The sequence below is a fragment of the Pogonomyrmex barbatus genome, unplaced genomic scaffold (assembly GCF_055798465.1).
Source record: "Pogonomyrmex barbatus isolate J1 unplaced genomic scaffold, ASM5579846v1 scaffold2, whole genome shotgun sequence".
Taxonomy (NCBI): Eukaryota; Metazoa; Arthropoda; class Insecta; order Hymenoptera; family Formicidae; genus Pogonomyrmex; species Pogonomyrmex barbatus.
Window position 1 is genome coordinate 2,432,163 of NW_028297116.1, and position 12,334 is coordinate 2,444,496.

General features: G+C 43.4%; 1 protein-coding gene across 1 annotated transcript in view; it reads left to right on the plus strand.

The window, feature by feature from the left end:
- Positions 1 to 8,916: 8,916 nt before the first annotated feature.
- LOC105430541 (2-oxoglutarate and iron-dependent oxygenase domain-containing protein 3) overlaps positions 8,917 to 12,334 on the plus strand; it is a 43,738-nt gene continuing 40,320 nt past the window's right edge. The window contains exons 1-2 of the mRNA XM_089077040.1: positions 8,917 to 9,232; positions 10,964 to 11,045. The gene's annotated coding sequence lies outside the window, so the exon portion shown is untranslated. The remainder of the gene's footprint in view (positions 9,233 to 10,963; positions 11,046 to 12,334) is intronic.

Consider the following 12,334-nt stretch of genomic DNA (forward strand, 5'->3'; position numbering starts at 1 on the left):
TACAAAACGTAGAGAGCAGAATTTTATATGCGTGTCTGCATTCACCGAAAGCGAGTTGCCGCACATGTGCTTTGAAAGATCGTATAAATAATATAAATAATATAAATAATAATAATATAAATAATATAAATAATAAATCCCAGCTTCTTCCATAATTATCATAAATATACCAAACTCGTCGAAATGAACTTCGTTACTTGAAAGTGTTGACGAGATTATATGCATCTTTTATCGAAAAGATGTCGCGTCCAATATCTCGTGAAGAGGTAAGGGCGGAGAGATAAAACTCGATGATCTTTGAATAGATTGCTGCGCGGGCTAGGTAGATTCGTCGTAATAGATATCTCGTAAATAAAGTTCTCGAACGGGGCACTATTAGACGTATATAGCACGTAATCGTGGCGCGATCGGAACCAGGTCTCATTATACGCACGGGTATCGAGTCGGGCTACTTAAGTGAGGGAGGGAAGGAGAGGATAGGTGGTGGTGGTGCGATCATTGGCTATACGGGGTGAAGGCGAGCGAGAGAGGATCGAAGGGTATACGTTTACGACATACGTTGCCACAGCCCGTGCCGAGGAGGATGAATCCTAAGCAATTTCTCGCTGGTCGGAGCTCTTTGATGCTTTGAACTCTCACCGCGCTGACCGATCCTCGCGCTGTAATCACGCGGAGCTTTGCCACGCCCCGAAAAACACCTCGGACCCCGTGTTTCTCTCTCTCTCTCTCTTTCTTTGTCCCTCTCTCTCTCTCTCTCTCTCTCTCTCTCTCTTACTCTCTCTTACTCATACTCTCCTCGTTCCCTCGGTTCTCTCGCGCTCGCACTCGTGCTCGCGCGCGCTACCACCTTCCCCCTCTCTTTTCTCCCGTGTGCACCATACCAACCTCTCTACCTACCTCCTCTATCACCTTGACTCATCCCTCTCCCATCTTGCCCCTTGTGTCCGCTCACCGGCGTCCTCACTCTCTTACGGACTCGTGTAATCTTGGCCGAAGAATCTGATTATTCTAAACTCTCGATCGGGGCAGGATTTACCGTCTCGATCATATCGCGATGTTGCGAGAAACGTGCCGCTGCCTCTCGCGGATACGGATATTATCGTCGTTCCTATCGCGTCCAACAAAATCGTCAGTTTTGTAACCGATGCTTGACGAATTTTCGACATATTTTCAGACGCATCCGCAAACAATGCGCGAACGTGAAAGTGAAAACGACGAGGTAACCATTACAGGAGATCGTTTTCAACCTGTAAAGGATTCGATCACAGGTAATTGTGTCATTGTACATGTGACCTCGTACTGACAACCCGTATGATCTTTACGTTTTTTTCAGAATTTTAACAAATTTACTCTTAAACTAATTGTTGTTTAAGAATATTTACAAATGTTACAATTACTCTATTTAATCCTGATTTAATTCCTAACATAGAGTTTTCTATCACGTAGATTATCTCAATACTTACATTAGCTGTATCGATGAGACATTAATACTATAGTTCGCTGTACTAAAAATAGCTATCAGGGATATAACAGCATAATTGACATACTAAATATTAGTTACTGATATTTATAATAGATTTATCAATGCCTGCAGAGAATTTATACAAGGAATTGTGTTCCAGTTGTTAATAAAGAGCTATATCTAACAATCATTTAACATCATCAACAATTTTTGACCGATTTAAATTGTTCGAATGTAAAAAATATCGATCAAGCATTGATTTCTTTATACGTAAGATATGTAAGATACACGTTGATGTCTCTGTCCAATGATACATCAATTTGTCAATATAGCGAGATTACGTCATGGATATACATCGATTTGAACGCTACAGAAGGGCGAAAAAATGCTTGCCTTACAAGGGCACGTTACCGACAAACGCGTAGCGTAGATTCTTCTGCGCATCCAACTATATCCGGTGTGGTATCGAGAGGTATCTCACTATTACACCCTATTACGTACGCCACTGATGATGCCACGGGATCGTTGATCCACCACTCCTCTTCTTCGCACTCGTCCTCGATGATCGGAGTTGCCTCGCAGTTGCGCGGCGGTTGCTAAGAAGAGGAGAACCAGAGGAGGAGAAGAGAGCCCCTTTGGAGAGAAACCGCGGTATTCTGGCCCCGGCCAGGCGTGAGGTTGCGCTCTCTCTTTAAACCGCACTATAATACATCGGAAGAATGGCGAGCGCGAGCGAGAGAAACCTCCGTGCAACAGACAGAGGTTTCTAACGTCTCTCGTCTCGTCTCGCTCCGTCGTACGATGGCTCGCTCGTTTCACGCCTTTGCCTTTGCCTCTGCCTCTGCCTTTGCCTCTGCCTTTGCCTCGCCTCCGTCGTCTTCCCCCGTTCCTCGAGCACGACGCCCGAGGTAGATGTTGCCGAAGGTGGTATTAATTGGCGAGGAGCACGGTCGCTTATGATTAGCCCGCGCAGCCGCCGCCGAGTCTCCCTTGAGAAAACCGACCTTGTATCTACTTACGTCCTATATATACGTGCATATACCGGTTAACCACTTACTACCGTCGCGGAAATATCGCGCACCACGACCAAGCCAACGGTACGCAACGTATGCAACGTATTCGAGTTCTCAGGGTATTCGGGACTCGAAGTTTCGGGGGATATCATCGGGAGATATCACCCGGTTTCCAGGATCGAACGCTAATACAGCTGGGCAGGTAGTACATGCCAAGGCGAGATAATTACAGAGCGCGTCTCGACCGCCAAGTCAAACAACCTAAAACATCAACCTGTTTCGGGCCATAGGCGCCCCAATCCGTGGACGAAATATTTTCTGAGTTTTGAGATATATTAACCGTTTATATATATATATATATATGTGTGTGTGTGTGTGTGTGTGTGTGTGTGTGTGTGTGTGTGTGTGTGTGTGTGTGTGTGGTGAAAAAAAGCGAGAGTGTATAGCGCGTATAGCGTGCGCGCGTTAACGTAAAAAGGCATTCGTAAAGCAGGTAACCGCGCGGTCTCTTGGCGGGATAGCAGCCGGAGCCTTTCATTCCGAGTCCGAGATCCGAGGGCGAGCTAATCGATTTGAAATTGGGCCCGTGACGGTCTTCTTTGGCGTACCTCGTGCTCGTTCAATTTATTTGGTGGCTCCGACCACCCCGGCGTAGCTGGGGCCTCCGCATTGTTCGTAACGGACACCGAACAACAGTGCCCCGCGCTTTTTTTACGCGGCATCGAAGACGAATCACCGCCGTCATGGTACTCGCGCGTACCGAAATATCTTTTGTCGCTCGCAAAATTGAAAACGTCCGTAAACTGACGTAAGCGACATTGACTGCGCAATGCTCTCTCTCTCTCTCTCTCTCTCTCTCTCTCTCTCTCTCTCTCTCTCTCTCTCTCTCTCTCTCTCTCTCTCCTCTCCTCTCCTCTGCCCCCTCCCACTCCTCCTCCCCTCTAACCCATTCTTTTTTTCTCTTGGCAAACTACATTTTATGAAATTAATCGCAGTTTGTCTTTCATCTTTTTTTTCCGCGAGTCTCGGAAGAAAGATACTTCTTTCGTCCTCTCTCTCCCTTTATACATAATGGAGAAGAGAGAAAAAGAGGGTGGAAGAAAGAGAGGGTGGATGAGGGAGGGAGGGCGGAGGGAGGGCGGAGGGAGGGAGGGAGGGGAATGAGGTCGTTTCTCGGGTCGACCACAATCGGCCAAATTAGTCGGGTTTCCACGGGGTGTGGCTTGGGTTAGTTACGCTTTAGGTGTCGGATGGGTTGGAGAAACAATTTGTTTGTTCTGTTAGCGGCGCGCCACGCTAATGACACGTTACGTCGGCGACGCGATCGAGAGGGACAAAGTACGGACCCGAGTATCCCGAGTAATCCGAGTAGCCCGGAGAGAAGTCGTTCCCGGGAACAAAAATTAATTGCGTTAATCTCGTGTTTTACGAGCGACCTGGTACGTATCACCGCCGGTGTATAGATATACCGTATACACCCCGTGCGCCCCGTGTGGACGAACGGTGGAGAGAAGATGCGCGCGCGCGAGCGGCCTGAAATTCTCAGAGATATTTTAAGGATTCCGAGAGCGTCGTAAAACTCTTCGCTTCACCGCCGGCAAAAGATCGAACATTGCCGAAGAGGAAGAAAAGAAGAAGAAGGAAAAGAAGAGGGAGAAGAAGAAGAAGAAGAAGAAGAAGAAGAAGAAGAAGAAGAAGAAGAAGAAGAAGAAAAAGAAGAAGAAGAAGAAGAAGAAAGGCGCCCGCGAAAGTGATGGCCGGTCGTTAAAGATCGGCTCTCGCGCGCGTGATGCCGCTTCGCCCGGTTGCGAGAGTGGACGGAACGGACGGCTGTCTTACATTTATATCTTGTAATCGGGGTTTACACACGTGTCACCTCGAGCTCACCACACAAATCCACGCACACATCAAAGTCACGTCGAAACAGCGTTCACCTTCGATCGTTGCTTTCTCGCGTTTAATTAACGTAACGCGACTACGCGCGCGCGTAAAGTTCTATTATCTCTTTTTTTATATTTTTTTTATCGTAGAGATAGGCTGTCGACTCGTTAAAAGACGAGAGGAAGAGATGCGAGACACTACTACTATAAGAAAACCTCTTACATAAAACCATATGTTCTAGTTTAAATGTCTATATATGGGCGAATTGACATCGATATCGTCCCAAGACGAATCAATTTTCGATCGAACAATCGATCGGATCAATCGACATCCATAGACGGACAACAAGAAATGACCACGTTACTTATTTCGCTACTTATTTCGCAAACGTACAGCAGCTAACGTTACAGCGCACTTGCGTGTTTCCACGCGGAGGGGCATCCCCGCGTCGCAAAAGTTTTAAGCTGGCGTCCAAGTGATCCGCGAGTTTGTACTATGTACGCGAAATTCCGTACGCGATAACTTTATTTATACAGGCAATGTGCCGCGCGTGCGTTTGCGTTCACTGGACGCTAACAATAAATAGAAGCGTAGTCCGAATGCCAGAAGAAGAGGCGGTAACCTACCATTATCGTGTGCTCCGACGTCCTCGCGTCGTAGCGTTTAGTCACGCGAACCTTCGCTCCCTTGCGGCACCCCCTTGGAGGGGTGAAGCGGATGAGGCGGGGAGGAGGAGGAAGGTGCAGGGAAAAAGCGAAAACGACGTACGAAAGTAATAACGCGCGCCAATTAGTTACGAGAGAAGTAGGCAAAAACGCGACGTTCATTTCGTCGCTCGTTCGGCTCGTTCCTCCCGCGCTCGCTTGGCCGCACGGCTGAGTCGTATTCGCTGGACGTTGATACGTTTCACTTTTCGAGAGAGCGACGCGATTGATTTCCAGCGAAATTCGCAAAGACCAAGGGCGAGATCGACGTGGACGAGAACTCGATGGAGAGAGAAAGAAGAAGAAGAAGAGGAGAAAGAGTGAGAGAAAAGGAAAAGGGAGAAAAGGAAGAAGCTGGTGAGGAGAGAGAGAGAGAGAGAGAGAGAGAGAGAGAGAGAGAGAGAGAGAGAGAGAGAGGAGGGGGAAGGTGGAAAAAGACGGAGCTAACTCGTAGGTTCGGGGCGGAGCACGTCCCTCGCCGGAGCACAAAGCGGCCTGAGGTATAAATTGGTTTGTTTGCCGCGGAGATGAAAGGGGCCGCTAAATGCTATCTTTAAGGTGTCGGATCAACGCAAATGTGGCTGAGTTACTCGTAATTATAGGATACTCGGAGCTCAGACCTACGCTCGGAGCTCGTCCGTTCGCTCTCCGCGCGCCGCTCGCTCGGCCGCCTGCCTGCCCGTTCGCCTGCCCCCTCATCCCCCTGATCCCTCTCATCCCCCGCCTGTTCACCCTGGGTTCGCTAGCTCGCCTGTCTGGTCTTTCCCCAGGCTGTGCCTCGTTGCCGCGCGGTTCGCACTGGCGCGCTTCTCGGTGGACCGCTCCAATTCACTCTCCGCGCCGCCGCAAACAACCACTCATGCCGCTTTCGATTCACACGATCCGAACCGCGATTAGGGACCAATTAGAACGAATCTTTGGCTGCTTGTGTTCAATCAGGCACACGTATTTGCTGGCATATAACGCCTAAGCGGCACGCATGTATACATTTCTCGCCTCTCGTCTCATTATATATATATATATATACATACATACATACACACGTTTCACTTTTTACATTTGTCGTAATATACAAACATCAATTTTTAACAGTCGAATACGACGAAAATGTGATCTTTTTAATCCGAATGGCAAAGGATAGAGGGAAGAGGGAGGTAGAGAAAGGGAAGAGAGAAAAAGAATGCTGTTAGTTTTTAGAGGGAAAGAATTTGTCGAGTCTGTTTATGATTAGTCTTTTCAAGAGAGCCGTCCAGTTATTCTCTCGCGCACGTCATTGTTTAAAATTTCAATAAATTTCTTTTCTATTTTCGTCTATCCTATCGCTGAAATTGAAATCGAATAGGAAAACGACACGGATTATCCAAGTAGAGCAGATAATCCGTTCGGTTGAAGAATGAATCGAATCTCATTCCAATTAATTATTAGCCAATGAGAAACGAAAGCAGCACCGGCAGTGCCGCGACCGGCAGTGCCGTCTCTTTGGAAAAAATGTCTTTGTGCTGAAAATACATCGCGGTTCTCTTTCTCCCTCTCGATGCTCATCTTACATTATCATTATTTCTGCGAAGACGACTCGGCGAGAACTCTACGCCATTGACGATGCTCTTTATCTCACCGTTTCCGACGAGATGCTTCTCTCCACGGAGAATCTCGAAGGAGATGAGCCCGTACCGTGGGGCTGCGAAGAGAGAGAAGCGCGGCCGACATATTATAGTACAAAATAATAATTCATAAATTATACGCGCCACGTCCGTTTAGTGCGGTGGCTCTCCGCGGCTTAAGTATACAGCTCACTGCACGCGAACGAGACGGGGACGAGACGAGACGAGATGGGACGGGACGGAACGGGATGGGACGGAACGGGACGGGACGGGACGGGACGGGACGGGACGGGACGGGACGGGACGGGACGGGACGGGACGGGACGGGACGGGATCGGACGGGACGAGAAGGGGACGAAACGGGACGGGACGGGACGAAGGCCGGGAAATAGAGGCACAAAAACTAATCTCCCCGTTCGAGCGGGGAGATAGCGGTCAATCAGAGCTATGCGAATCAATTGTATCGGATGATAATCGGAGCGACATATCGACATGCAAGAGCAACGGCTTACATGACGCGCGAGCGGCCGCGCGCGCGCGCGCACGGCGGCTTTCATCCCGTGTAACGCCGTAACCGGTAGCGTGCCCGTTGCCCGTGTGTAATTTGCATTAATTATCTTCAAACCTCTCCGCACGCCGTTTGCCGTGAGCACACGATGAGGCTCGGAGATACGGAAAACGATGTATCGCGTATGCAAATAAAGAGGAGAGGAGATGAAATACGAGTCGAAACGCGCGAAATGAGTTTCGAGCGGCGAAAAGTGAAAACTTCACCGAGATTCACGACAATCGAAATAGCATTGCTATTTCGGTCGTTTCGGTTCGTTAATGTCGTTTTTTTCGCCACTATTATTTTATTTAAGTTTATTATCGTGTGACGTTCACAAAAACTGTAATTATCCGAGTAATTTCAAAGATTTGAAAAAAATTATCATTCGATTCGTTCGATTCCAAAAATATTCGGGAAATCCGAATTTGGATGTCTAAAAGATTGAGTATACGATTGAAGTGCGAGATGATTGTGCGTTGGTATAATTTGGAAATAAATTTTCTTGCAGATCTAAAATAATTATTGTTTCATATATTATCTAAGAATAACAGTCGTCGATTTTTTTTTTTTTTTTTTTTTAGCAAAATCGATGCAGAAAAGAGAGGTATTTTATACTTTCTGATCTGGCGTGGATCAGTATTGCGAGCGTATGAGAAACCGCATGCCTCTTTCATCGGGGTTTCGCATCCTTTCGTGTATGTATAAAATGCGTTAAAGTACGTGTCCGTCTGAATACACGTTAAGGACATAACGTGTATCGATTATCGTTCCAGCGAATATATATATATATATATATATATATATATATATATATATATATATATAAAAATATGTGTGTGTGTGTGTGTGTGTGTGTGTGTGTGTGTGTGTGTGTGTGTGTGTGTGTGTGTGTGTGTGTGTGTGTATACACGTTCTCGGACCGTCCATGTTGCTTCGAATGTTACGTATCGTGCGCGTTTACGTGCACCACCGGTAGGAAGAAAGAGCGCGAAAGAGAAGGAGAGAGAAGAAGTTAACTTACTCGCGTTGCTGTTCGTTGTAGTCGCGTCGAGACGAGTTAGGCAGTGAGTGAGACGAGACGAGACGAGACGAGACGAGATGAGATGAGACGAGACGAGACGAGACGAGACGAGACGAGACGAGACGAGACGAGATGAGACGAGATGAGACGAGACGAGACGAGATGAGATGAGATGAGGTGAGGTGAGGTGAGGTGAGGTGAGGTGAGGTGAGGTGAGGTGAGGTGAGGTGAGGTGAGGTGAGGTGAGGTGAGATGAGGCGAGGCGAGGCGAGGCGACTCATCACGCTTGTTTTCCGCCTGCCCGCGATTAGCGAGAGTCATCCTGGGAGGCCCGTTCGTCTTTCGCACCTTTCGTATCCTTTTGAAACGGTTTCTTCGCGCCTCTGCGCCAGCGAGCGTGGTAGGAGGAGGGAGGCGGACTCGCGTCAAACGAGACGGAAAACTCTCGCGAACGGCTGACATGGACAGAAAAATCGTCCGGCAAGTCCCGACGGGCGATCGCTCGCGTGCATTTTCCTTCTCTTTTAAATAAGTAAATAATGTCTATTGTTATATAGATATGTCCCTTTTGGGAAACACATGGCAGTTCTTTGTCCATCCAATTTCATTCGGAAAACTCGACGATATATTTCATGCTCGATCGTTACATTCTCCATTCTGGATATTCGGAAGCTTGAATCAGCTTGAACGTTGTGCCGGATTGCCGAGTTGGGCGAGTGAGATACGCGCGGGGAACGATAGTGGGGAGAAGCATTGTGCGGGGCTTTGTTGATAACTATTTCGAAGTGCGAATCCAAATAGAGTCGAATGACGCAGGAACTTGTATTTGTTGACGCGGCAATTATTCGAGAAACATGTTCGCGTAAACGCTCGGCTCTCTCGATGTTTTCGACATGGCATGAGACGTGACAGAAATGAAAAGAGTAACTACGGTATTGTGTGCATTTACGTCCCGAGTGTGTGTTGACTCATGTGCCCATCCACACGTGAATTCTCGACAGTGAGTAAGATTATTTCCTTTCGCGTGTATTTTTTATATTTATGATATCTGACGGTATGATATGATATTCAGCGGTCACAGCATAAAAAATTGAAAATATCGCTTCAAATATCTATTCGGCAACGCATTTTAGAGTATTATGCCAATTATGTGTTTGATAAAAATATTAGAATCATCTGTGATTCAGCGAATTCTTTTTAGAAAGTTATGAAAACGTTATGAAAAAGTTATGACTCTCTCTCTCTCTCTCTCTCTCTCTCTCTCTCTCTCTCTCTCTCTCTCTCTCTCTCTCTCTCTCTCTCTCTCTCTTTCTCTCTCTCTCGTCATTAAAAGGCAATTGAATCTCTGAAATATTCTCAGTTAATAGATTTAGTTAAAAACAACATTTGTGTCGTTCTAATTGCTCTCTCAGGCCGACGTTACGTCCACCTTACGTTCGATTCATCGTGCACGTGTGTTAATTGGCTGTCTACCGGCGAACTAATAACGCTCTTCTCGAGGAAAAAAAAGATTCGTCGTGTCTTGAGAAATTTTTTGTGACATATGTAATATCGCCGTAATAACGGCGTTCGTAATTAGAATAGCGCGTTACTTTCAATTCTTGATTGAAAGTGTAATTAAATTATATATTAATATTCATGGACCATGCATGCTTCGTATATCTTTGTTTTACATATCGCTCAATCTTTATTTGACTCTGGTTAAGCACGTTAATTACAACTGCTTAATATAATGAGTAAACTGCAATAAAATTAAATGACAGGCACGAGCAAAATAATTAGCGATCATCGCTAACACACACACACACACACACACACACACACACACACACACACACACGTGCGACAGAAAGGCGTGCGCGAAACTTTCCTGTGCATCTTTCTATTGCATGTATTGTAAATTCATAAATTAGGAATTTAAAATGTACCTATTAGATGAATAATCGTTGCATCTTTCAGATTCTTAACTCTGACATTTGTTGAAAGCGTAGATTTCTTATATCGTTGAAAATTATTTAATATTCTTTTAATAAATTTAAAAATTATAAAGAGTCGTGAATAATGAATAAAATTATGAATTATGAAAAAAATTTGCTAAATCAAAGATTATTCAAACATTGTTAAGAAAACTATTGTTAAGGAGTCTTCATACAAAATAAAAATATAGATTCATATTTATGGATTTTTATAATCATAATTATTCATGAAACAATGATTTTGATTGTGGGCATTGTCCTAAGATACATCCTTTCTCCGTTTATTACTTGAAAAAAATGAGTAAAATAAAAAGTTATTACGCCGTTGTTTGCAATAATTCATACGTATTTCGCGTTTCAGAATCTTGAATTTATCTCTACTTTTCTTTCTTTGTGCTGGTGCTTTCGCATTGACATCCACACTTGCATTCGCCCATTTATCATTTAACTCTTTATTACATGATTTTTAATTTCAATATGATTTATTGTAGAAAGAGAGATTTATGTAAGAGAATGTCATGAATATCTGCAAATTTTTATCTTTAAACGAATATTATAACATGTTTTTCTCTACGCGTTACAATATTAGTCGCGATCTTTTAAATGATACGAAATAAACGTTGTCAAATCTAAATAATACGAAATAGAGATTATCATATATTGATGGTAAGGTATATATTAATGTGTTTATTGTGTTTGTCAAAGGCAACATGATGCAATAAATGATTAAATAATAATATAATCAATTATTCTAGCTGCTCAATGAGATCGCTGCTATGACGTTTTAATATATGGCCACCGTTCCGACGGATACATACATCCAACCGACGGAAGCACGTGAGTGAGTTTATTTCTACCTATTTTTACTTGACAATTCTAAAATAAAATAATTCTAATTCTGCTAATACTTAAAAAATATGAAAACAAAATAATTTTATTTTACATAAAATTATCTTTTTTAAATTACCTCTCTATGTATTATTTTTAACGATTCAAATAAGCGGTTGACAGTTATGAATTACGCTGACACTGATTCTCATGTATAATATGTTATTATAAAATGTGAAAACAACATACACACTGTACTTGTTATGTGCTTTATGTACAGTTATGTATTTAAGAATAGAATTTCTTTTATGATCTTGATACGCGAGTTTCTATGGAAACGAAGCAATTATAGTTGCGTAAAGATATCTTTCTACTGGATTACGCTTTTCTGACATTGATATCGCTTCGTGTCACAGTACGTAAGTTTCTCATTATGTAAAACTTTCTGTTGAATATGATTTTAATTTTGATGGGTAGAATGGTCTTTACTTCGATGGAAAGTTTCTATTTCTCAACTTGATTGGTCTTTCTTCTTGACTCTTTAATTACAAGCCGTATATTTATGGATCTGTCTTGTTGCACGTAAATCTCATTTTAGGTGATCTATAAATTGCAATAAAATTCCCGTATCTATCACATTCTACTTGCTACCATATCCATTACAATTGTGTTGTAAAAACGAATGTGAAGAAAGACTTTTTTCTAAATTGGTATAATTAACAACGATTACAATAATATAAACGTGTGTGTAACTAAATGTTTCACCACTGTTCATCATTTCTCAATTTCTTTTACTAAATCATATGCCTCTATATACAGCAATGTAATAAAAGCGTGTTGCAAATAACAGTAATTTAATCGCCGCATTAATTGCGATAATATCGATTTGCGATTATCATCAGTTAATACTCAACAACGTAGCAACGATGCTTTTTACATTCTGCTAGAAAGTGTTACTGTTTCTGATTACTGTTTCTGCAGACGAAGCTTACCATTACATATATATTGCAAAATATTCATAGATAAAATAAAACAAAACGTAGATTATGTTTTTTGAGACTGTTATTGAATGTTGTGTTATTGAATTTATTACGCATATCAATTGCACAATTCTTGTCTGTAAAAATAAAATTTTTTCTTTGTTACGGAAACAATTTTAATTCTACAAATGTTTGCAATTTTTGACGTATATAAGAAGATATAGATAACATTCTACTTTGAAATTTATTGCAAATTATGGATCGATTTGAAGTAGATTTAATCGTCCGCGAGGAGCGCGGATTCGAATGTAGTCGAGT